The sequence below is a fragment of the Pongo abelii genome, chromosome 4, assembly GCF_028885655.2.
Source record: "Pongo abelii isolate AG06213 chromosome 4, NHGRI_mPonAbe1-v2.0_pri, whole genome shotgun sequence".
NCBI lineage: Eukaryota > Metazoa > Chordata > Mammalia > Primates > Hominidae > Pongo > Pongo abelii.
In genome coordinates, this window is record NC_071989.2 from 112,239,893 (window position 1) to 112,265,298 (window position 25,406).

A 25,406-nucleotide genomic window follows, 5' to 3' on the forward strand; every position below is an offset into this window, starting at 1 on the left:
TTTTTTTTTTTTTTTTTTTTTTTTTTTTTTTTTTTTTTTTTTTGAGATGGAGTCTCACTCTGTCACCCAGGCTGGAGTGCAGTGGCATGATCTTGGTTCACTGCAAACTCTGCCTCCCAGGTTCAGGTGATTCTCCTGTCTCAGCCTCCCAAGTAGCTGGGATTACAGGTATCTGCCACCATGTCTGGCTAATTTTGTTTTGTATTTTAGTAGAGATGGGGTTTCACCATGTTGGCCAGGCTGGCTTTGAATTCCTGACATCAAGTGATCCACCTGCCTTGGCCTCCCAAAGCACTAGGATTACAGGCATAAGTCACCATGCTTGGCCACACCTAGCAATTGTTTAGAGCAAATGCACCTACCCAAACCGCTCCATGTGAGCTTCCAGCAGAAGCTCTTATAATCTTGAGTTGCCTTGCAGGATACTCCCTGAAGCTGACTACAGAGCAGAGAGGTAAAGGGAGCGCATTAGGCTTCCGAAAGGCAGTAACAACAACTGCAAGGAAATTTTAATTTGTTTAAATTAGTATTTAAATCTGTCATGATAATGGTTAAAGCCTCATTTTAAAAAATAATTTCTAAGTCAAATTTTACAGCAAATAATCATGTCCCTAACCCTTGGAATGGTCATCCAAGGAAAATGAAAATAGAACCTAAATGAATAATACATACTAGAAAAATTTCCATTACTGTTGGACTTTAAAGTAAGGTATAATATTTTGTCACCAAGAAATTGTTTTTAATACCTGTGCTCACTATTGGGGAACAATTACTATGGTTTTAAATTTATAGGTCTTTATCTCACTTTGTATAGAAATTCTTTAAAAACAAAAATATGAGGACACAGATTCCTGAGATGCATTTTTTTTTCATTACATGATATGGTTTGGCTCTGTGTCCCCACTCAAATCTCATCTCCAATTGTAATCCCCATGCACTGAGGGAAAGACCTAGTGGGAAGTGATTGAGTCATGGGGGTTGGTTTCTCCCATGCTGTTCTCCTGACAGTGACTGAGTTCTCAGGAGATCTGATGTTTTAAAAGTGTGGCACTTCCCCCCACCTCCCATTTCACCATGATAAGATGTGCTTGCTTCATCTTCATCTTCTACCATGATTGTAAGTTTCCTGAGGCCTCCCCAGCTCCATGTGAGCTTCCAGAAGAAGCTCTTATAATCTTGAGTTGCCTTGCAGGATATTCCCTGAAGCTGACTACAGAGCAGAGAGGTAAAGGGAGCACATTAGGCTTCCGAAAGGCAGTAACAACAACTGCAAGGAAATTTTAATTTGTTTAAATTAGTATTTAAATCTATCATGATAATGGTTAAAGCCTCATTTTAAAAAATAATTTCTAAGTCAAATTTTACAGCAAATAATCATGTCCCTAACCCTTGGAATGGTCATCCAAGGAAAATGAAAATAGAACCTAAATGAATAATACATACTAGAAAAATGTGGAACTGTGAGTTTATTAAACCTCTTTTCTTTATAAATTACCCAGTCTCAGGCAGTTCTTTATAGAAGTGTGAGAATGGACTAATACAATATTATTTAATGGTATCCAGTAATGGATCTTTTCCTTTTCTCTATTCACCTCATAAACAGTGAAGACAAATTTAACTTGGAAATTTTAGTAACCCAAAGAAGATTTTAGTTAATTATTGACAGGAGAGTGTTGATCATTGAATACATTTTATTTCTTCCTAATTCATCTGGTTATTTTTATTTTTACCTTTTTTTTTTTTTTGAGACAGTGTCTCGCTCTGTCCCCCAGGCTGGAGTGCAGTGGCGTGATATTGGCTCACTGCAACCTCTGCCTCATGGGTTCAAGCGATTCTCCTGCCTCAGCCTCCCAAGTAGCTGGGATTACAGACGCATGCCATACACCCAGCTAATTTTTTTATTTTTGGTAGAGACAGGCCTTTCCCATGTTGGCCAGGCTGGTTTCGACCTCCTGGCCTCATGTGATCTGCCTTCCTCGGCTTCCCAAAGTGGTGGGGTTACAGGTGTGGGTCACTGTGCCTGGCCAGGTTAAATTTTCTTAAATAATTAATATCTCGGCTGGGCATGGTGGCTCACGCCTGTAATCCCAGCACTTTGGGAGGCCGAGGCGGATGGATCACAAAGTCAGGAGATCCAGACCATCCTGGCTAACATGGTGAAACCCCCTCTCCACTAAAAATACAAAAAATTAGCTGGGCGTGGTGGCAGGTACCTGTAGTTCCAGCTGCTCAAGAGGCTGAGGCAGGAGAATGGTGTGAACCCGGCAGGCGGAGCTTGCAGTGAGCCGAGATCGTGCCGCTGCACTCCAGCCTGGGCAACAGAGCAAGACTCCGTCTCAAAAAATAATAATAATTAATATCTCTATAATATTTTGAAGAGTTATGAACTCTCTTATTTAATCATTCTCTTTATGTGTAGTTATCTATTATTTTTGGAGTTTTACTTCTACTTTGGAATATGTTATGGGAAGCTATTCTATGAGCATTGCATTTGAATTAATTTACACATCTCTCAAGGTAATAGCTCTTGTGCATGTCAAAATTTCAAATTATCTCTAACCGGTCTAATCTACATAAATGTAACTAGTCTTATTCAAAATACAAATTTCAAGGGCATTTTTAGGCAATTGATTTATTTGTTTTGGCTTACAATCTCAGCTTTGGCATAGTGTTAAGGGGCAAAGCATCTTACAAAAACTACATGATCAAACGCTTGCGACTTATTTATTGATAGGAGGCTTGTGTGTTCTTAAAATTCACACTTTAATGAAAACTTTCTGAAAATATAGTGGTTTTATTTATTTATTTATTTATTTGAGACAGTGCCTCACTCTGTTACCCAGGCTGCAGTGCAGTGGTGCAATCTCAGCTCACTGCAACCTCCACCTCCCAGGCTCAAGTGATTCTCTCACGTAAGCCTTCTGGGTAGCTGGGACTATAGGCTTTTGCCACCGCACCCAGCTAATTTTCTGTATTTTTAGTAGTGACACAGTTTCACCATGTTGCCCAGGCTGGTCTAAAACTCCTGAGCTCAAGCAATCTGCCTGTCTTCTAAAGTGCTGGGATTACAGGCATGAGCCACCACGTCCCGCTCCATAGTGGTTTTATTAAGGTGGGATGCACCATTATCAAAATTTGATCATCTTACCATCTAATGAGTGACTTTACCTATCCATTCATGAAACACAATATTAAATACTTATTAAATATTTTGGTTATTAAAATAAAGTCACACTCTTGAAGCATTCTGACAATGGAGAAATTTTACTTTCCATATATAGACAGAGTGAGAGAGGAAGAGCAGAGTTAAAAATATAGTCATATCTCCTTCTTTTGATTACTCAACTTCAGAAGCATTGAAGTGAGATCGGGAAAGTATAGACCTACCTTTCTTTCACGATATGTCTGTGTATGTGTCAGAGCACACATGCACCTAAGCAGCTGGATTTTCTCTATAGAAAAATATATGTATTTATTTCAACGCTTCTGATAGTATTTAATAAGTGTTCACCATGTATTAACTTTAAGTGGGAAAAAAGTGGTGTTTTTGTAAATCAGCCTGGGCCTGCCTATTTAATTGAAAGGGAAAGAGATTGAGCACTAGAGTGAGAATTAAAGCAAGACTCAGAGGTAGAGAGAAAGTAACTGTGTTCACCTCATTTCCATTGAAAGTGGGCATCGTTATTTCATATGATAGAATGTAAAAATTATCAGACATATAATTGTACATTCCATCTGGAAACATTTTAAGTGACTGACGTAATTAAAAATATTTGTGGACTGCATTTTTATCTTTTCTTCATAGATTAAAAATGTATTCAAAAACATTATCTTCAATGGCAGACAGTATGAGTGTATGTAACCAAAATTTTAATTTATTAACAAAAGAATCTTAGAAAACCTAATTATTTCCTGGGAAAAGCTTTCCTTTTGTTAGCTCCAAATTTATGCGTATAATTTTACCAAGAATATATGTAGGTCTTACACTGCAATAAAAATACCTAATTTATTTGAAAGTATATCAGATTGAGGATATTATGCTTTTCAATGATGTGTATATGTATATCAAATAAGATATCCTTTATTTTTAGTGGATCATAAATTCATAAATTGTGTGTGATTTTAAATTAGTGTGTTTAGGTATTTGCACTTTGGATATTCTACCATATGCACATATATTACAGATTTTAATAAGTATAGCTGTAGTAGTTAGTATTATCATTTAACAACATGGCTTCTTTTATTTAGTCCAAAGGAGCCTCCTGAAAAAGATACTCTATTGCTCCCATTTGGAAGATGAGCAAACCAAGGCACAGAAAGAATGTTACCCAGCTAGCCAGTGGCAATCTTGGACTTGAATCCAAGCATTATGGATAGCCCATGCTCTTCACAACGATGCCACATTGCCACTTCATAGCAGGTAGTAGGACCCATTTGGAATCATTTTTAAAATCTAACAGATGTTTAGAGTCTCATTGTTTTTCTCTTGATATGAACCCTGTTTGGCATGAAACATTATTCAGTACTACTTTTGCATTTACATCTGCAATTTCAGTCACCTATATTCTCTAAGGAAACATTCTTCACTCATCCTAATCTTCAAAAGTCTACTTCTTATCATTATTTGATAACATATGTAACAAGAGAGTTGTCATCAATTTTGAACTAATTTTATATAGTAGATAAACTATAATATTTAGCAAAAACAATATCAAAATTACCATAATTTTATTATTACAGTTCTCCCGAGTCTTATCTATAGCATATTAATCATATTTTCATCTAACCCAGTTGTTATTTTTCTACACTTGCATTTAAAAGTAATTAAATTATATATACACTTTTAAAAGAAGACATCAAATCCAAAAGACTCTATAATAATACAGAAAAATATATATTAATAGTGGAAACCACAGAACACATACTATATAAAGTTTATGTTATACCTGTTGAAAATAGATAAATTATAAAGACTGGAGTGAAAATATAAAAATGAAATTAATAAGATCCAACTTATCAATCTTTTCTATCATGGATTGTGCTTTTGGTGGTGTATTTAAAACCCTTTTCTGAACTCCAAATTTGTGTAAATGCTTGTATTCTTTAGAAGTTTTAAAGTTTTTCATTTTACATATAAGCCTTTAATCTTCTTTGATTTAATTTCAGTGAAAGGTATAAGGTCTCTACCTAGGTTCAACTTTTTGCTTTTGGACGTTCAATTGTTCCCCTACCATTTTTTTAAAGATTATCTCCTTTCCTTTGCAGCTTAGTCAAAGATCAGTTGACTATACTTGTGTAGGTCTATTTCTGAGCTCTCTGTTCTGCTCCATTGATCTGCGTGTCTATTCTTTTGTCAGTACAACATCATCTTGGTTTTTACTTGATTTTTGTTATTTTATAGTAACACTTGAAATCAGGTGGGCTGAGACCTCCAAATAAGTTCTCTCTAGGTATTGTTTTGGCTATGTTGTCTTTTGCCTTTTCATATAAATTTTAACATTAGTTTGCCATAGCTGCAAAATAGTTACTGGTATTTTGTTTGGGATTGTATTGAATTTATAGAACAAGTTGGAAAGACTTGACGTTTTAGTAGTGGTGAGTCTTTCAATTCATGAACACAAATACTTGATTTAGTTACATACTATCTAATTTTCCTCAGCATTTTTTTAGTAGTTAGGTAAATATTAAGTAAAAAAACTAAAGAAATGTGAATAAAAGTATGAATTATACTTAATAAGACTTAAAATATCAATTTTAGTTTATTAATTGTGACACATGTATTATTATATTGACATTAATAATAGGGGAAACTCAATGTGGAGTATATGGGAACTCTATTATCTTTGCAGATTTTCTGTATATCTAAAACTATACTCAAAAGTTTATAACAATAAGGAAACTTGTTAGAGTAATTGGAGGGGGATGATTTTTCTCTATATTTTTAAGCTATTATCTTCATACTTGTCTTATTCAAAATGACTTTAATGTTATACTTTAGAACATAGTTATAAATTATATGATTTTATTCCTTGTTCTTGCAAAAAATTCAGTGACGTTATATATTTAAAAACATTTTATAACACTAATATACTATGTGATAATATTAAATACTAAGTCTTACGTCATTAGCCTGCAATACTAGAAAAATCTGCAAATAATTGCAGATGTACTGGGAAGTACTTACCAACCAGGAAAATTTGAATCGATAATATATAAGTATTTTCTGACAGCAAACCCAATTATTATTCCATTATTATTAAATGTAAATAACTAAGTGAAGTCATTGTCATTTTATTTTTAAAATATAACTTCAGTTCTGGCATTACAAACTGTCACCCACAATTCATCTAAAAGAATAAATTTGTTAAATATAATTAAAAACTTGCAGAGCTCTTTTGGGGGATGTAGTAGTTTCCTGTGGCAGCGGTTACAAATTACCATAAACTTGGTGGCCTAAAGCAACAGAAATTATTCTCTCACAGTTCTGAAAGCTAGAAGTTCTGCATCAATTTCCAGGGCTGAATTAAAATCAAGGTGTCAGTAGGGCTGCACTCTCTCTCTGAAGGTACAACAGACAATTCATTCCTTGCTTCTTCCAGCATCTGGTGGCTGTTAGCATTCCTTTGCTTGTGGTCACACCGCCAAAATCTGTGCCTTTGGGGTAACATTGCCTTCTCCTCTTTTGTGCTTATAATCTCCCTCTGCCTCTTTCTTATGAAGACACTTGTGATTGGATTTAGGGCCCACTAGAAAAAAATCAAGGATAATTTCTTGATATTTGGCTTGGCAAATCTTTGACCATATCTTCAAAGCCTTTTTCTTCTTGTAAGATAACATTTACACGTTCCAGAAATTAGAGCCTGATATCTTTGGGTCACCATTATTTAGCCTACTACAGAGGGTGAGAAAGACTGTTTTCATTGTGCATATTTATTTAACAAAATAGAGATGTGCTAGTGGTTCTGTAAAGCGTTAGACAGTGAAAATTAAGGTTTGTATGATTTCCTAGGGAATATTTAGGAAATCTAGCATCGTACTTTGAATTTTTCTACTGCTTAAAGTAAATATATCATTGCATTATGTTTAAATGAAATATTTTTAGACTATTCATATGAAATCAGCATAGTTTGCCTTTTTGTATTTCTGTGGGGTTCTTTGTTAATTTGCCTAATTTCACTCTGGAAAAATTTAGGAACAGTGGAGAAATGGGGAGTTTTAACAAGAGGAATTCTCAAATGTGATTTGGTTTAGCCTTGTTGAGTACCCAATTTGAGGGAACATACTTCGTGGATATCTGGCAACTCAATAAATCACCTAAGGATCTACATAACAGATCTGTCTCTGTCTCTGTGGTCCTAAGAAGGCAAGAACCATGGGTACAAGGAAAATAGATGAAGATTTATCTTTGGTTTTGAGTACAGAAGTTAAAATCAGGGGGTAGGAGGCTCTGCTTTTAGTAACAAATGGCAATTTATTTGCACGTTAGATAAATAATTGAATCATAGACTTCCTGAAAAATAGCACAGAAGAAACTTTCTAGCTCACCTCATCAAACTCCTTCATTCTATCAATGACATGACTCTAGAGATGTGGGTACTTATCTAATATCAGCTACATAATTAATAACAGAGAAAATAAACCCGTTTTATGTTGTCTATTTTTATTCAGAAATAAATAAAAAATGGTTTTGAGAGTGTATCATTTGCTTTAGATGGTAAAACTGGTAAGCTACAAAGTTAGAACAGTACAGATTCTCTGTAAAAATGGTGCCCCAGCATATCTAGAAAAATCACTGTATCTTTCATCTGTCCCACTATTCTTAGACATATTTACTGCTTTTAATCAGTGACTCATTTTATTATAATTGTTCTATTTACCTATTATTGCCTCTTGAAGACTATTTGATTTGATTTGATTCATTGCTTAATCTTCAGCACTTGGGTGACATTTAGTTTCTCTCTTTCTCTCCTTTTTCTTCATTTACTCATATATACATATGTGAATACCACAGAATAGACAAATTTAACAATAAGTTTTCACTACAACACTCTCAGTCTCAGAATGGCTACCATCTGCCAAATTCAACTTTCCCATCTGTAACAGGAAAGAAATACAAAGTGGGCCTTTGAAATACACACACATATGCATATGCACGTACACGTGCACACACACACACACCCCCCAATATAACAATCAGATAAACAGATAATAGATAGATAGATAGATACATGGATAGATAATCTGAGATAGATATATATAGGTATCTATCTAGCTATATTATATATATGCATATATGTATATATGTGTACACATTAACAATAAATAACAGACACAAAAATAGCCATTGAGAATTAGTAATGCTCACGAGACATTAATGTTAAAAAAATCTGAAGTGTGTCTTACTGGTTTAAAATCAAGGTGTCAGGAAGACTTTTCTTTTCTGGGGGCTCTCGGGAAGAATCCATCTCTTTGCCTTTTCCAGCTTCTAAAAATCCCCATATTCTTTGGCTAATGGTTGCTTTTCTCTTCAAAGCCAACGATGACCAGTCGAGTTTTTTTCATGTCACATTTTTCAGAAACTGGCTGTCGTTTTGCCTACGTTTCTACTTTTAAGGACCCTTAAGATTACAGTGGGCCCAAATGAAAAATAATACTCTCTCTATTTTGAGACTAGTTAATTAGTTTTACTGCAGTTGCATCTGCATCCTTAATTCTACTTTGCCATGTAACTGAATCTATTCATATAGGTTCTATGTACGTTGATATGAATATCATTGGGTCTGTTTTTCTGCCTAGCACATTTAAGATGCTTAAATTCTTGGAAATTGCTCTCAGTAACAATTGTTGCATTTGTATCGATGTGCAAAGGCATCAATAAAATGTTGGTAGTGTACTGTGCTAGTGATTATTTCCAAAATGCATATGGAAGTCTTTAAAATCTTACTATACATATCTGTTAAAGTTTGTGTAAAACAACTCATTCCCTGATAATTATGAATTTAAAAAGTGTTATCCTACATTTTTAATGATAAAGGATCCCATGAATCATATTACAATATTTGAGAAAAATGTTTATAATTCTATGCCATCAAACTTTTTACTCATTTGACAGATATTTTTGCAATTTAAAGAATGAAAATATTAAGTATATATCTTGAGCCATAAAATACATTCACCAATATTTTATGATTGAACTTGGTAATCATAATTAATTTTTTCATTTTAGTTATTTTCTATCACAATCTTGCTTTTTCTACTTTGGATTATGCTTTTCTAATTATCATGATTATCACTTAAATATCTAGTCTTATTTAAACATGATTTGTAGTAAGTCTAAAAAGATGATATTTTAAAAGATATATATTTGTCTCTGATTAAATTTGACATCAAAGTGTACTCATAAATTACAAAAACCAACATTTTTCAAATAAGAACTTTATGTCTTAATTTTTAATGTGAGAGTTGGAGGCTAAACAAAGTATTGTAAAAAATTCCTTTTTATTAATTTATTGATATTAATACAGTGCTCAAATTAATTTTTTAGAGGTTTAAACTATTGGTGTTCCTAATTCCTGCCTACAACCAGATAAATACATTAAAGGTGAAATAAAATTTATTACAAAGTTGCTGTAGCAATTTGTAGGATACTGTTTATAATGGAATAACTCACTGCAATGTTCTTATGGAAAAAAGACATGAAAATTAGTTTATGTCAGCATATCTGTTATTTTAATCCACAGTTGCTGACTCAAAACTATTGAAATCAAAGATGATTCAATAAGCTATTTCTATTAATAGTACCCATTACGTGATTCAGGAGAAAGGAGTGATTAAAATATCTCTATGAACACCATAATTTTCATGTAGAATTCTTGCTAAATGGAGCACGGCAAAATTATTTTTCTTCCATAAACTAAGCAACACTCATATGAGGCATCCTAAATCTTAAGAAACTGAAGCTACTAAGAAAGCTCTTTTCATAAAGAATTTCACTTTTTAAATTCTCCAGATTATCATTTTAAGAATATGGCTACAAGTTATAACTTATTTTTTAAAATCACACTATTTGAAAACTAATTTTTAACTTTTTAAAAATCCATTTTACTGATTATAACATTTACCAATGATCCATAAAAACTGTAGGAAGATTTACTTCATAAAGTAAAATTTATCATAAATTAAAATGCTCCCTTATTTGATAAGACAATACAATGTTCTATGTCAAGCCATGAATTATATGGGAATACTTGTTAGTATAAATTTTTTTGCAATGGCAATAAAGAATTCTGTCATTCATTTATTACTAGAGGGAATCATCATTTCTTATTCATACTAACGCAACATTTCCATTGCTTCTTACAAAAAGCCTTGGCAATGCTTCAAAATGAGGGTTATTACAAAATATTCCATTACAGCATGGTGAATAAATGACTTTCTTTTCCATTACATTCACAGCTCTCCAAAGAGAACTTTACTTTGATTATACTGATCTACTGTCAAGTGAGAAAAACCGACTTTCGGATTTTGCCTTACTCAAAGAATGAATGGCTTTTTTCCCGGAAGTCCTCTCACACACCAGATTGCATTGTCATATTGCAGGCTTTGTTACTGACTACTTTTTGTTTTCACTGTAACACTTCAGTGTAAAGCTGCTTTGGAAAGGCATCAACTGCCTAGACACATGGTAACATATTTAGAAGTCAAAATAATTAACATGTATTAAATATTTAGGTAAAAATAAACATTCTACATTCATTCATTTTAATTACCAACTTATTTTTTATCATCAAGAAAAAGTCATAACAGTAACTTTGTTTATTGTGGAGTTCATGCTTTCTGTTGCTAACAATAGTTACATGAGTATTATTCAGCAAATGCTTGCCAGTGCTCACAAACATACAGTAGCTATGAATGTTAGAATAATATGGTGTAAAGGTTTTTCTAAATCTTATTAAAAATGTTATTAATTCCAAAAAACAAAGTTCTCAGAAAAGATCTTTGCCAATAGCAGTCAATAGAGATAAATGCAATAAAATATATTTATTTTAATGGTATAAATTTCATGCTATTTATATTACATATGATTTTTAACTTCATTACTGAGTTTTTGATGGATCTATCAAAATACACAAAAACTGTTGTAACGAAGATGGAAGTAATTGTGTTTTTCTGCTTTTGGGGTGTGAAAAGAGAATATGGCGACAAAATGTAAGCAAGGACTAAGAAAGTATTTGAGTACATGTGCTTCATATGAGAATGACAAAATCTGTGATATTTGATTTCTTAGCTTTGCTAAGTAATTATAGATAATTTATTGACAGCTTATAATTTGCCAAGATAATGTTTTAAATGTTTCATAGATTATATTATCAAAAAATAGCATGGCATTGATACTGACTAATTGTTTTTAACAAATGAAGGAAGAAGACAAAAACTAGGATTTGATATGCTGGCTATCATATGCCTACTCTGACAACAGGAATACTTTAAAACTCTTATAATTATACTGCTTTCTTGAACTTTATGTCTAATAGAATAACTAATTTATTTTCCTTTGGGTTCAGCTTCTTCCTATTTGTCTCTTTTCTGATTCTGAATATATTTTAAGTTTTTAAGATGTTATTCTTGATGCCTTTTCCTTTTTGGGAAATCTCTTGTTCTTTGAGACAGAAAGCACTTTTGTCTAGACTTTCCTTTTCATTTTACACTCGCCGAATTTTCTGTTAGAATAAATTTTCTTCAATAACATATCAAGGATTAAGAAATGGTGTCAGCAACAGTAAATTTTCTAACCAAGTGAAGATTTAATTTTTTCTGTAATGATTTTTTGGACATATTCACATTTTAGAAACCCGTAATTACTTTACTAATTTAGGTTAGTTGCACCTTTTCAGGTTAATCTTTCAGCCTTGAAACCCTATTTTATGAGTTCTCCAGATTCTTTCTTTGCTACTAACCCCCTTCTATAGAGGTGATACCTTGAAGTAACAGACAGCCAAATCATCACAGTGATTGTAACCTATTTCTAAAATAAATTTCCTCTTCATTTTTTAGTCTGTCATACAATTATACTGTTTCCTCTGACTCAACTCTATCATGATCTGAATATAGCAGGAAAAAATTTGGCATATAGCAGATAGTTGAATAAGGTTTTTTCAATATCATTTTCTTATAACGTTGATGAGAAAAATAATGGGCTCCTGGCAGGTTCTACCATCTGTGTGGAATTTGCACATTTCCCCTATGTCTGCATGGTTTTCTCTTGGGTACTCCAGTTTCCTCCCACGTCCCAAAGATGTGCATGTCAGGTGAATTGATGTGTCTATATTGTCACAGTCTGAGTGATGGGACGATGGGATGATGGGATGGTGGGTCCAAGGTGGGTTCCTGCCTTGGCCCTGAGCTCCCAGGATAGGCTCCAGCCACCCAGGCACCTGAACTATAGTAAGTAACTATAATAAGTGGGTAATAGTGATCTTGTTTTTATTAATCTTTCTTAACTGTATATATAGCTTATATTTTTTTCAGTCTTTAATATTATGTTTTTTGGTCTTTATTTACAATTTTGTGATGTGTTTGTGACCAGGCATTCAATGTCGGATCTTAAATATTTTCATACTAATCAGCCTGTAGTAAAATTGTTCTATAGTATGTAATTTCAATTAAAGTCATAGTTTCCAAGAACCTATGCACAATATTGTGTGAGGATTTACTGTATTAATATGATGGCCATGGTTATTTTTCTATGTAACACAAATGTACACTTTATCCATTAATTCACAATGTATATATTGATCAGTTACTACTAGTGGCCATTATTCTAAATGATGGGGATAGTCTTGAAGAAAGTAGACAAAGTCTCTGCTATTATGGAGATGACATACCAGTGATGAGAGAACCAATAAGCAAAGAAACATATAGTATGTATTTGGTTGTGATGATTTCTGTGAAGAAGAACACCCCAGGGTAAGTGGCAGTCAGATAAGAGTGTTGTTCTACGTTCAGTAGTTAGAGAGCGCAAGTGCCATAAATTGATCTAAAGTACAGACCTGGATAATGTGAGGATATAAGCTATATTGATGGATATCTCTGGGGAGGAGCATTACATGCACTAAGAACAGTAAAGGCCAGGGCCTGGAGGTAGAAACATGGCTACTGAGTTTGGAGAACAGTGATGTGACCAGCCTAGATGGAATGGTGAATAAGAAGGGGAGTGGCAGACAGGATCAGAGAGAGATCCTGGGACTGATCTGCTCAAGACAACATAGGTCTTGGTTACGAATTTGGATTTCATTCTTGGCAGCATTGGAAGACACTAGAGGTTTTGACAAGAGACATGCAGGCTCTAACTTAATTGTTAAGCAGGTCTGTATAGCAGCTGTGTGGATAATTCGTTAGTTCTTTCTTTTATCAACTGTATATTGAGCATCTAATTTGTATTATGCGCTAGGGATAAAATAATAAATAGGATATTCAGTAAGCTCTTAGATTTTGTCATTTAGGTTTTTCTCATCTTGGAGTTCTCTTTCTCAATCCACTTTCTTGCGTTCCACCTCTCTTTTTCACTCTTTTTCTTGAGCCTCAACATAATCTTTAGAATTTGATTCCCCTCTCCCATCCATCTATCTTCTAGAAATTTTACACTTCAGAATCTCCACGTTGATTTTCTATATTAGTTTGCTCTCACACTGCAATAAAGAACTAGCTGAGACTGAGTAATTTATGAAAAAAAAGAAGGCTAATTTACTCTCAGTTCCTCAGGCTGTACAGGAAGCATGGTTGGAAGGCCTTAGGAAACTTACAATTATGGCAGAAGGCGAACAGGAAGCAAGCACGTTCTTACTATGGCAGAGCAGGATAAAGAGACAGAGCGAAAAAAAATGAAGTGCCACACACTTTAAAACAACCATATCTTGTGAGAATTTATTCACTATCATGAGAACAAGCAAGGGGGAAATCTGCCCCCATGATCCCATCACCTCCCACCAGATCCTTCCCTTAACATTGGGAATTACAATTCAACATGAGATTTGGGTGGAGACACAGAGCCAAACCATATCATTTTCCAAGCTTGGAAACATGAGTAGCTATTCTTGCAGTACCACGCAGGTAACACAAAAAATTGTACCATAGTTTCCAGCTTGACAATCCCTAATCTTGAGTCATCTCCATTGGCGACTTTCACCAGTATTTCTGTCAAATTATTAACTCTGTACTTCTTCAGGGATAATTTCATCTTCTGCCATTTTTTAGTTGATTTAAACAGTTTCTTCAAAAAGAGAAAAGTAAAACCAACATGGTGTCAGGCCCCTGTATTCCTAGTCCCACAGAATGGCACCAAATGGGACAGACCAGGTGATATAAGTGGTGACTCATTCTGTCAGTGAGTAGCCAACTCTAAATTATAATCAAGCAGTTTTATACTCTGCATCTTCATCCAATGAAGAAAGGATAAGAAAGGGAAGGCAAGTGGAAGGGAAATATCTTTGTATCAGCTTTCCACATTATAGAGAGCCTCTGCAAGATACAGAGGTAAATTGTGCATGACTCCCACCATGTTCCAAGGAAGATACAGGACAGTCAGCCAAATCAGAGATCAGACTGTGGTTGAGCGTTGCCTATGTCTGGCTTATGTGGAGTGTGCAAGAAAACCAGGGCTCCATGATGGATCTGTAGAAGAACTACACTCACACAGTAGCTACTACTCCTTATTGTCAATTTTCAGCCCCAGGCTAGGCTTTCACTAACTCTTTCCTATAACTAGTACTGGATCTCTTGTGACTCCCATAACAAAATCTCACTGTATTTCAAACCACTTTTCCCATTGACCCTAGGGGACACTATACAAAGATTAAATCTAAGGATAAAATTTATCTATGCAAAATCTATTTAATCGTTTTGCATTGCTTTTAGAATAGAGTAGCACACCAGTAATTTTTTTTTAATTCTCAATTTTTAAACGACTTTTCTAATCATTCCAAATAAGTATATTATTCCGATTAATCTAATTGATTCACCATATCCTGAAGACTTATTGTAAGCTGGGACTTTTATTGCTACTCCTTCCCATGACTACAGCAGTTTTGCATGCCAATATTCTTTCCAGTAACAAAAATCCATCACAAATGATTCCTTCTTCATCATTTCATCTTTCAACATAGCAATTGAAATAGCCTATTTTTGACGTTGACCTTCCAAGTGTCTATTTATATCCTATATATATGATATATTACTGTTTGTCTAATTGGCGTTCACACATATGTAACATGCCTGTACTCTATAAACTGTAGGAATCATGCTACTCTTTATTTCCATCTTCTTCTCAGTACATAGGCTATATTCAATAAAAATGTGCTCAGTGAATTCCAAGTGATCAAATTCAGTTCCAAATTCATTAGTTCTAAATTCAGGCAATACTTTCCACTTTTGTTAATTGAATTTCTTTCACATACAGTTTCATTATCAAGACAACAGTCCATGCTAGGTAACTAACTTACAGGAAAGTGTTACATACGATCTCATTAACTGTGTGTGATAACCAACCTTGCTTCAAAATTACTAATTTACTTATAATTTACATCTCTTTTCTTCATCCAAAGTAGATAGGAGCAGAAGTATTGATTGATTGCTTATCTGGATTCCTAAATTGTTATGGTATGAAACTGGAACATTGATGAACCCAATATTATGTATGCAGCTACTACTTTAACAGTTCCTTTACCTATAATGTGGAATCCCAACTTTTATTTAGGTCCAATAGAGTAAATAGCATTTATTGTAAGCTCAGGATGTTGCCATGAAACAAGGAGCTATACATAGGGGAGAATGAATAGATAGGGAATAAGATGCATTATTAATCAGTTACCTCTGTGGACAACAAGGTATCTATCATGATGAAGAACTTCTGAGAAGCCATTTAGAATGCATTTCAGAATGGCTCCTCTGAAAGATGGGAGGCTGGAACATTTATCCATGACTCACATCTTTCATTGGTTGTGGAGTACGTTGTGGGTGTTAACATTCTCAAAGTTCTAGGGACAGGCTGAGCAAGCTCCTGGGCATTTCAAGGCCCAAAGGCTGAGCAAGCTGAATGGTACTGAGTTCATAGTGGGAACAGGGCCACCAATCACAGCAATTATTCACAGCAGCTTTAGCTAAAGTCTGGAGATGTGCTGTGGTCACCAATAGTTTTGGCAACACCATTACTCAAAAAGTATTCTAGGTAATTTGGGGAATTTGTAAAAGGTATATTATATGTATGTCCAATTGGGTACCTGGTAGTACCCAATTTCTTAAAAATTCTCCTGTAGCTCCATAGTGTGTTACCACTCTGCTTAATGGGCACTGCTGTAATCAGGAAGCCCTGAATCACTTCAGCTACAACCTCTGGATATATTTCCCTTTGTTACACACTTGCGCTGGTTCATTTCTGAGCTCATGAATACTATTGCCTGACACTGTTCAAATTTCCATTAGGTGTCATATAATTTCCAACAAATCACCATGGCCAATTATATTAGTAATAGACTTATGCCTGGAAGTGTCTACCAAAATATCGAAGTCAGTTTGTGTTTCCTATAGTGATGAAAAAATAATAATAATCCTCTATTTCTTCCTTAGTTTTCACTCCCCCAACGTAAGTATACAACTAAGGCTGTTTTGATAGTGTTATTAATATTTCCCTCTGAGAAGGAAGGAAATTTTCTTTGTTTTGTTCCCTGCAATAGTCTCAGCATGTAGAAATGACTTGTGTATATTACACAGTATTTTTGAATGAACAAAGGACTGTATTACACATTTTTTAGTGGAATAGTCCCATTACTTTTTTTGCTCATGGTTCTCTTTCTCCCATTACACCCAGATATTAATCCATGTTGTGAGAAGGGAGGTGAATAAAGGAGTTGTGCTAAGACACAAATGTGAGTATATATGTCGTGAGGTTTAAAATTTGAAATTTTATGTCCTTGCAATGTCATTATAATGAAGTAAATTGGCTTTTCTTTTTACAGGAAGAAATATCTTCCTGAAGATTCTACTCTTGACTAGGTAAATCAATCACAGGTGAGCCTTCTCAGTAATTGGCAAGACACATCCCTTGTGTGTTCATTTCAGTGGTAGTCACTTGTGAGTGCAAGTCAAACCTGCTGCATGACAACCACATTTAACGTTTATTTATTTCTATATTCTTTGACTCTGCTGCTTTATAATTAAAAAAAGAAAAAAGTTTTTGAATGAAAATATTAAAATACCTTTTCCATAAATTATTTTATCTTACTATAAATGGAATCATGACTTATGCTTTAAGGACCATTGCAAGAGTTGAATTTTTTTACATGAAGAACCATAGGCCCAAAGATATAATTTACTTTTCCAAGCACAGTTTACTGAGAAATATTATTATTCAGTTCTTAACTTTGAATGTATTGCTCTTGTATTTTATAACATTTTCCCTTAAAATCTAGAAATTTTACTGAAAATGTAAACAATAAAGAAGTTTTACTTATAAGGAATATCAACAGATAAATACATATTTATAGATAATCTAGCAATCTAACTTAAAGTTAACATTTAGGAGAATATGAATTCCATTTACTGAGAAAACAATAACAAAAGTACTATTTCTTTCTTTATAAGTTTAATTTTTCTCTCAGCTATCTCCATGCCCTTTGTTAAAATTGACTTTAAAAATTACAGAAATGGAGAACAGATTAGTGATTGTCAGGGATTAGGAACACTGTAGAGAAGAGGGCGGTGGGTGTGTTTAAAAAAAGCAATAAGGGGGTCTTGGTGGTTTTGAAACTGTTCTGCATTTTGACTGTACTGTAAAACTCCTGACTGTGATATGATACTGCAATTTTGCAATATATTGCCATTTTTGGAAACTGCGTTAAGAGTCCATGGGATCTCTCTTGATTATTTTTACAACTGCACATGAACTACAATTACTACAAAATAAAACATTTAAGTTAAAAAATTTATTAAACACCATAACAATTTAGAATTTTATCACTTTGGAAATATGTTGTAATGGGAATAACTAAAAATAGTATTCATAGTATTTAAAATTACTGTGCATGTAAAATGTTTGGGAACAAAATTTAATTTTTTGTGGAGGTCAATATAGTTTATAGTAAAAATATATTTTGACTCATTGGTATAATGTAGTTTTTTATAATAGGAAGCCTGCTTACTTTTTACTTATTTTGGGCTTCCTATTTTTTCTTTTCTCATTTACCTATAGCTTTAATATAAGTTGTGTGACCCTTATGTTAGTCTGTCTGTCTATACTATTTCTTAAGTCAGTCTATATTTCAGTTTCTTTAATGTGGATATAAATAACAAAATTACTTCAAAATTTTACTCTTGTTCTGTTCTAAATCCAGGGCAAAAAGTTATCAGTGTTATTATTTATATGATACATCTATATTTAAATTAAAATCTTAATATAAAATGTTATTGCTGGCATTCTTGTCACACTATTTAACCACTGGAACAACTTTCAGCCCTGAATGATTCCACCTGTAAAATGTGGCGGGTGGAGGTGGATGGTCTCTATTGGCCCTTCTAAATCTCAATGCTATGAGTCTCTGACTTTCTAAGTTAACCTCTTGGTAATTTATCAAAGGCATTAGACTTCCCAGAGTGGAGGCAGCTAAAATGCACAAAATATGTAAGTTTCACATGTAGAAACATTCCTGTATGAGATTTAGTTGGATCAACTGGGAACCACATTTTATTTTTAAAGCCCTTTAGAGACAAAATGCTGTACTATTTGAATGGAAGGTTATCTATGACATCATGGCAGTAATTACTGTGGGTTATGGCAGGATATTTACAAATTCATAGAGAATTAGGGAGCACATCTCAGAATTGCATATCTCACCCTTTTTAATGTATGTATATGTTTATTTACATGCCCAAATATAAAAGCAGAAATATTACTTACTGTTTGATTGTGTTTTGAAGACTGAAAATTTTCATCATTGCATGTGGAGCAGAGAAAGAAACATAAAAAACCCTATATCTTCATTTAAAATCCAGAAAGAATCATTTTCTGATGGAAAAAAAGAGGCACATCTTGAAGCAAGATGTGCAATAAATTTTGAAAAAGACAGAAGTTCTCATTCAGATTCCTAAAGTGTAGAATCCCTAAGCCATCTTGATCATTGAAAATGAGTTTGAAGATCTACTTCAGATTAGGTCCTTTCCATGTCAAGTACTTGCTGAAATTACTACTTTTTCTTTTCTTTACATATGTTTCCCTCTTTTTCAGTGTGTCTCATGTCCAAAGTACATTGAGCTTTTTGAAATTTTTATATGCTGTACCTACCCAACTTATGCTTTCCCTAGTTTAAACATTTTAAGAATTAAAAGACAGAATAAAGCATTTTCTCAGGTTTAGATATTCTTTTTTTCTGCCAAGAATGTTGTTTATTCCCGATATACCCACCTTAGAATAATTTCCTCCCTAGACAATGGTAATCTACAAGGCATATAAGTTAATATCAATTAGCCTCAATTCAAAAGTGAATAGCACATCAGTAAGCCTTAAAACATAAACAAAATGGAGTTACCTGTCTAAGGCTCCAAAGGTGAGAAAAAGATTGGAAAAATTTAAAGAAATTATTTATTATTCACTCAGAACCAATCCTTTATTAACAAATTATTTTTTTGTGCAGGCATGTGTTTGGGTCATGGATAATCAGGAGTGCTTAAAATGACAGGACAAATACATTCCTGGAAATATCACACTTGAATAATTGGAAAGTAAAAAGTTGATACTGTGTAAATAACCTAAAATGGTAAAGATGGTAGTACCATTAAGCATTCTAAACAGAGGGTCTGATTTCTTATTTTGTTTTGTCTTTTAACAACCATGTTTTTATAGAAAAGCTGTCTAAATTGTGAAAAATTCTTATCTTTCCAAATATATTTATTTTAAAGCCTTTATTATTTTGTCATTCAAAATATTTCCAGTTGTCTGGCCTTCAATTTATTGGTCTGAATGAAATTAAATCTGAAATAGTAAAATGTAATAGAAAGGGCCAATGGCAGGAAAAGTGTCTCTAAATAAAAATAAATAAAGTTTCCTGTATTTATTACATTAAAATAGCATGAACTACAAAAGTAGCTTGATTCAAAAAAAATTATAATTAAATAAGTTTTACTTGATGTCAAATATTACAACTCAGATTGAAAATGTATCCCTGTTTACAAATCAATTATTCATTGAGTTAAACAAGAAAATATTAAATTTTTTTACTAAGACTATTCAAAGTGGCAATGTAATTTGAGAAAGCATCCTGATTTCATGAACTTTGAGAGCACCTACTTATGGAGCAGATTAATTACAAAAGACAAGAGGCAACTTTTTCCGGATGTGAAGCTGTAGGTAGTCTAACCATATTCACAGCTCAAAATTGATACTATCTAGAACTCATACTGATGCAATCATATTGAACTTGCTACTCTAAGTATATAAAAGAAGTTTTATAGTTTCATGAATGGAAGATACAGGAAATCCTTGTTAGTCATCCTAGAATCTTAAATACACACACACACACACACACACACACACACACACACAGACACTTCCATATATACATATAAACAGAAATAGAAAATTTGCTAAGTAAAAAAAAAAGTTTTGAACATATTTTCTTCGAGTGCAGGTAACATTTAACGGATTCTAAAGTCTTTTCGGTCACTTCCAGAATTTTTCAAATTGATAAAATTTCTACCACTCAACAAAATACCCACCTGCCATGATCCTTAATCATGTAAAGAAAGTGTGCTATAAACATCCTCAGCACAAAACGCAGTATTGCCAATGATCAACTATGGATTTAAGTTTGAGCTTCTCATATCTTCCTCCATCTTTGTCCCTCCTAACACAATCCCCTGAAAAATTGTGTTGTTGTGACTAGAAATTGCTGTGGTAACCCAGACCTTATATTCTCATTTTTGCTTCCTTCACTGAACCATGAATGGAAATTTACTCTGCAACACATAGTGTGATATTGATTCAGTCCCAGTGACAGACAGAGGCAGCCAGACCCAATACGTAATTTTACTATGCTAAAGAACTACCTAATCAGCCAACTAACCGGGTGCCCCTTGGTCTTATATTTAATATTTGTTTTAGATATAACATCACTCATCCAGTCGTCACTGGGAATAAGCATAGTAAAGTTGTACTTCAGTGCTTCCTGTCCCAATGTTTTTTTCCCAGACACATTATTTAGTTTGTGATCTTGTCTGGATGCCATGAAAGAGAACATACATATTAAAACAACTTAATATAGCAATTATTTCCTGGCAAATTAAAAAAAATCAAAATTTTCAGAACTTGGAAGCAACCAAACTGTCCTTCAGTAAGTGAGTGCATAAGTAAGCGGTGGTATACCCAGACAATGGGATATTATTCAGTGCTAAAAAGAAATAAGTTATTGAGCCATGAAAAGACGTGGAAAAACCTTAAACGCATAGTACTAAGTGAAAGAAGCTAATTTGAAAAGGCTACATACTGTATGATTTGAACTATATGACACCCTGCGAAAGGATAAACTATGGAGACTGAAAAGATCAGTGGTTGCCAGGAATTAAGGGAGAGGGAGGAATTAATAGACAGAGCACAGAGGATTTTTAGGGCAGTGAAACCACTCTGATAATACTATGATGGTGGATAATGTCATAATACATTTGTCCAAACCCATAGAATATACAACACCAAGAGTGAACCCTAATGTAAATTATGGTGCTTGGGTGATAATGATGTGTCAGTGTAGGTTAATCAATTGTAACGAATGTACCACTTTCGTATAAGATATTGATAATAGGAGAGGCTATGCATGTTTCCAGGGAGGGGAAATACTAAAAATCTCTGTAACTTTTTCTCAATTTTGCTGTGAATGTAAAACTGCTCTATAAATGTAAGTCTTAAAACAATAAAAGTCCATTAAGCTTACTTCTGGCTAGCCTCAGCTCATATTTACTGAGGCCCCGACTCTAGGCTTGAAGGTAGTTGCATACTAGAAGCTGCAGTCCTTCATTTGATTTTTCACAGGTGCTGTCTCACACACTTGGGCATTTTCTCGTGGTTCGGGAACAGTCAGGGAGAATGACTATCAAATGGGGACTTGAAAATAAAATTGGCTTTAAACTATTTCCTGTCTTCTTTCATGTCTAATGTCTTCTTTCATGTCCTAATGTTGTCATTGCCACAGAGGAAAAAGAGAAGTATCTGTGCACACGTCTGAAATATGACTTCAAGGCAAAGAACTAAAAATTAAATAGATCAATGCAAGGGAAGACACCTTGAACAAGGTCACTTAGATTTGATTAAATATATTAAATTGTTTAATACTATTTTGTAGAATTTATTAAAGTCATTCCTTTGATCGTTGCCCTTAAAAAGTCAAAACTATACCACGAATACTTTCAACAAAATAATATTGAGATCAGAAGCAGAAAATCTTTCAAGTCTAATTGGTCACTAGTAAACTTTACTCTTTCTTGTTGTAAATAATGCATTTGCTCTAAGTTCCAAATTAGCTTCGATTTGCAAGATCTTTGATTGCTCTTTAATAACTATACAAGGGGAAGAAATTGTCTTTATCATATTAGCAAATTTGAAACAACCATTAATTTCTATTTCTCACCCCATGGGATTCAACTCTCATTCCTAAATGTTTTCTGATGTTTTCCTCATTTCTTTCCATTTTCCAGTTACTGGTTTAGTTCCCATCCTGATTGTTTATCACTTGAGTGACAGATAACAAACAACAATATTTCTATTTTCACTTCTTTACTTCCAATCCAGACACTATGAAATTGTCAGCATGGTCTTTCACATATACAAATGATATTCAGCTTAAGAATCTCAGTGGGTTACTATTGTCTCAAAATAAAACCCTTGGAGTAACTGGGAAGGTTACCCTGATTTGGTTATGTCTCTCCCAATGCCTTTCTTTGAACTCTATGACCCAATTATGTTAAGCATTTGAAGAATGCCTAATAATGTGAGTTAATATTTGGCTCCTTCTCCTTGGTGTTGCCCCTAGTGCCTGGAACATTTTATTTTATTTTACTTTATTTTTTTCTTATGCTGGAGATTTCCTATTCTTTTTTTTATACCTCAGTTATGTCAGGAAACACTTCCATGATTTTAGTCTCCAAGTGCTTCTCTTATTAGCTTCATAATGACCCTGCACAAACTTATTTTTTGTTTACTGTCAGTTGTTGGAAGGTACCTACTGTGTCTCAAGGCTAAGCATAATATTTATCATAAAGCAGGCACTCATCAAAGGGTAACAACCCACTGAAAAATAGACTTCAAGGTAGGTGCCCTGCATGTCTCATTCTCAGTGGATTTCTTGTATATGTACAGTGCCTGACATAGAGGAACACTCATTAATCTTTATTGAGTGAATGCATGAATTAATGAATGAATAAACTTAATACCATTTGTTTTATTTTTTCAAAATCTATTTTAAATATTAATACAAACTATCATAGGATATTTAAATTAAGTATTCTGTAAACAGGATATTTATTTTAAATAGATATAATATTTTATGCATATAAAGTATTAATTATAATAGAAAAACATTTCTAACTTATAAAAAATATTAAATTAGGACTTTTTCTCCTATGATAGTTACACACCAATGTTTAATATGCATTCCCTTCATCACCCGTTAGTCACACATATGCATATACAACAAATAGTATCTGCTGAATTTCTAATTTCTTTTTCTATTTCTCTTTGTTTCACATTTATTTGAAACAGTAGAACAAAATTTAACACTGCACATAATAAGAAGCCAAACTGTATTCTTAGAGCTGTATTATCCATATACTATTGAGAGAGTAATTTAATATCAATTATTAATTTGAGGATTATACAACAATTTAATACTAAAATAAAATTTCTTTGATACCACATAATTGTCCGCTTCTTTCTTCCAGTTAGTAAAGCACTGTTGTGGCTATTTTGTTTGTCTATCTCATTTTTCCTATTGAAAATCTCATACCCATTTTGAAGAAAGAAAAAAAAAACTGGGGCTAGCGAGGTTAAGTCATGGATTCACTACTATGTAGCTGATAAGTGATGGAACTAAAATTCTAAGTCAAACTGTGAATCCAGAGAATATGTCCCCTTAATAGTTTTAACTCAAGTTTACATATAATAAGCTCTAATGAGTAAGTAGTATAGACCACCGGTGGATGCAGCAGAAATAGAAGGAAAGTAGAAATTACTATACATTCAAGCTCTTATAAGATCATTTCAAAGTAATAAAAAGCTAGGGCAATTTAGTCTGGGTTTGAAGGCTGAGGTCTACTTCTAGAGAAATAAGAATGCCAGTTAAGAGGACAAAGTTTGAAACTACTTGGTCTGTCTTAGAATAAAGTAGAATATTCAATCCAACCACTCCTGGTTAAGTCCAGACCTTCCCAGTATCCTTGACCCAACTCCAACACTCCATGTCCTCTCTGAGACAGAGGGGTTCTCACATACTCCTCATCTCTCCAATATCTAGAGCTGAAGCCAAGCTGGAGTGTCACCACTAGAAATGGATATGAAATGTGGTTGACCATAATATTTTCCCAAACTTGTGTTTACCAAAGATTGTTTTGTAGCAAAGATATTCTTGTAAGAAAAGGCCTAAGGAATTTGGGAAATGCTGCAATGTATATCTTCTTTTTGAAAAATATAATGTGTATTAAAAATAGTTATATAAGATGTACTTCAGCAATATTTGTTGAGCACATTTTTAAAAAATGAATTTTACAAAAATATATTTTCTATGCAACACTGATTAGCATTTTATGTTAAGAAATATTGATGCAAACATATTCCCTTCCATATCAAACTTTTAATCATATTTATAACACTTTTTCATTTGTTGATATTTATTTCTTAATAAAATCACAAGTTTACAATCAGATGAAAAAAGTACAAATATGAAATTACATTTTAATATTCTTATTATTTTGTGTTGTGAATTGCCTTTGATTTCATTTGACAAAACTTGCCTATTCAAAACTTGGAAACTAAAATTTGATCAGTGCAGAGCTAAGTATAAAATATATATATATACACACACACACACATTTGTTTTAAAGATTTAATATATAATTGTTATATAAATATAAATATAAACAAATATATATATAAATATAAAATACATGTATTTGTTTTAAAAGCTACATAGTTGTCCTTCCAAATGCCTAATACAGACACATGCACTATTTATCATGATATGAATGTTTGAGAAGTGTCTATCTTTCTGGCAAAATAGCCTGGATTCATAGTTCCAAGTTTTCTATGCAGCAAGAAAACTGAATACATATCATTAGAACAGTGTGAAAAGCTAAGCTCAATTATACTCCTCAGTGTGAGT